The 2,100-nt window shown below is 50.0% G+C and overlaps 1 protein-coding gene and 1 pseudogene across 1 annotated transcript in view; one reads left to right on the forward strand and one right to left on the reverse strand.

Annotated features, from left to right (window-relative positions):
* The window catches only part of LOC108316401 (neuroblastoma breakpoint family member 10-like), a 163,908-nt gene that overhangs the window by 74,566 nt on the left and 87,242 nt on the right, over positions 1–2,100 (reverse strand). The gene's annotated exons all lie outside the window — the stretch shown is intronic.
* Positions 1,499–2,100, forward strand: part of LOC108316372 — a 6,439-nt pseudogene continuing 5,837 nt past the window's right edge.

Genomic DNA, 2,100 nt, shown 5'->3' on the forward strand with positions numbered 1-2,100 from the left:
AACTTGGTTCACCTGTGATGGGAGGACCCGGCCCAGAGGAGGCGCACTTCCTCTTCATGGTGCCTTCAGACAGGAAATCTAGGATTTCTTTCTTTCTTTGATCTACTTGCAACTCTCCATTTCTATTTCAAAACTTTTTGGATCCCTCCTGTGCAGGACATAAGGGGGTGGTGCCCTTCCCTATCGGTCCATCCCTGCCCGGGTGTCTTTGGAGTCCAAGCTCACCAGGAATGTTACTGTCCACCAGAGACAGTGAGAGGACCAAGGAGGGTGGCAGGTGAGATGGGAACCACAGAATCACCACGCACGTGCACCTCCAGGGATCCTGAAAAATTGAATAAATGCCCCTGAAGCTTCTCTGCAGGTCACAGGGAAATGGAGGGTGGCTGCTGACCCACGGGAGGTGCATCAAGAAGTGTCAGCAGGACCTGGCCCTGCCACGGGCCTTGAAGACAGGCCTGGCCAGGCTGATTTTGACATTTGGTCCAAAGAAAAGGCTCAAGTGTTGCCCAAACCTTGACCCCAAGATTAAGGCTTTCAAATGCCTGATTGTTTTTCAGGCTGGCCAGTAGAATCGTCCCACCTCTAATCAGGGGAGTCCTTCACCAAAATTCAGAGACCTGGGGTTCCTGCTGCTTGCTGCACAGAAAGCCAATTACCGAGATGATTATTGCCAAGAAAGGGGTTTTAATAGGAAGCTGGAGATGAGAACTCAGTCTCAAATCCATCTCCCTGACCAACCAAAACCAGAGGTTTAGATCGCAGGGAAGAAATGTAACAATGTGTAAGAAAATAGGAAGTAGGGAGGGCAAGGAAGCAATCATAATGAATGAGGGTCCAGCGTCTCATTGTCTGGATGACTTTCAGTTCTTTGATACCTTCTTTGAGAGGGCTGAAGGTAGTTTCCTGAGGAAGGAACTCAGATAAAACAAATATTAAGTTTCAAGGCTTAAGACCAAAAGGGTTCATTTCTGTTTATCCAAAAAAGCTACATATGGGACTATTGGGTGGGTTTCAGACCAAGAAAGAAAGATTGTGCAGAAGAAAGTCTACAGTTAACCAAAGAAAAAGCATCATTTTCCGACCAATAGAATGTATGGGGCCAAAGAATGCCCACCCCATAGAACTCTTTTTTGGCTTGAGCATAGGGGAGGATGAAGTTCACCAGCTAAGGTGGAATTCAGCTGCAGATGGGAAAAATCTGGATTTTGGTTCAGAGCCTTGGGGTCTTCCTTAAAGGTCCTCTTCCTTGAAAGAGGAACTGTCTGGGTTTCTGCATCTGAGTCCTTTTGGAGGTTGAGGATGCTGAGGTGTTGGTGCTCGGCCCCCTCTAACCCTGGGCACTTCCCCTCCTGCCGGGCAACTGGGTCCAGTACTCAGACCCCAGCTCTGAGACCACCTCCCTTTCTTTGCTCCTAGCAAAGGCCATGTCTCGGTCAGTTGTGAGGTACAGTCAGGACAGGACAACTCGCTCTGAGACTTTGGGCCCCAGAAGGCCATGAACGCTGTGGTCCTGCAGAACCGCCGTCTCCCTCTTTTGGTGACAGCAGGGAGGAAACGACGCCTGTGGAGGGAAGCGAAGGCTGCACCTGTGGAGGAGCTGAGGCAAGTGCGGCAGTTCCGGGCTGTCAATGAAACGGACATTTGTCACCCAAGTGGTTGGGCTGTTATTATTAATTTGAATTTCGTCAATAAAAACCACATGGAAATTTTCTTCTTACTTGCAGGAACCTCACAAGACCTCTCATCTTATATTCCAGGGAGAGTTGCTGCATATGACACGAACACATTGGTGAGGCTGCGGTTCTGACCTGCAGGCCTCGATGCCCTGTGCAGAGGGCACCAGGGCACTGGCAAAGCCCCTCCCATACAAAGAGCAAGTGTGTTATGTCTACAACCCAATCGCACCCGCTCTGAGTGCAATTTCTACTTGGCTGTATGAGCTGAGTACACGTTGCCACCAGCACAGACATCCTACAAACTCCCCTGAATGCTGTGGTGAAAAGCAGGGGCTGGCCGGGTGTGATGGATTACACCTGTCATCCCAGCACTTTAGGAGGCCCAGGCAAGGCGGATCACTTGAGTCCAGGAGTTGGAGAC

Source organism: Cebus imitator, unplaced genomic scaffold (assembly GCF_001604975.1).
Source record: "Cebus imitator isolate Cc_AM_T3 unplaced genomic scaffold, Cebus_imitator-1.0 Scaffold188, whole genome shotgun sequence".
In the NCBI taxonomy this organism is placed as follows: domain Eukaryota; kingdom Metazoa; phylum Chordata; class Mammalia; order Primates; family Cebidae; genus Cebus; species Cebus imitator.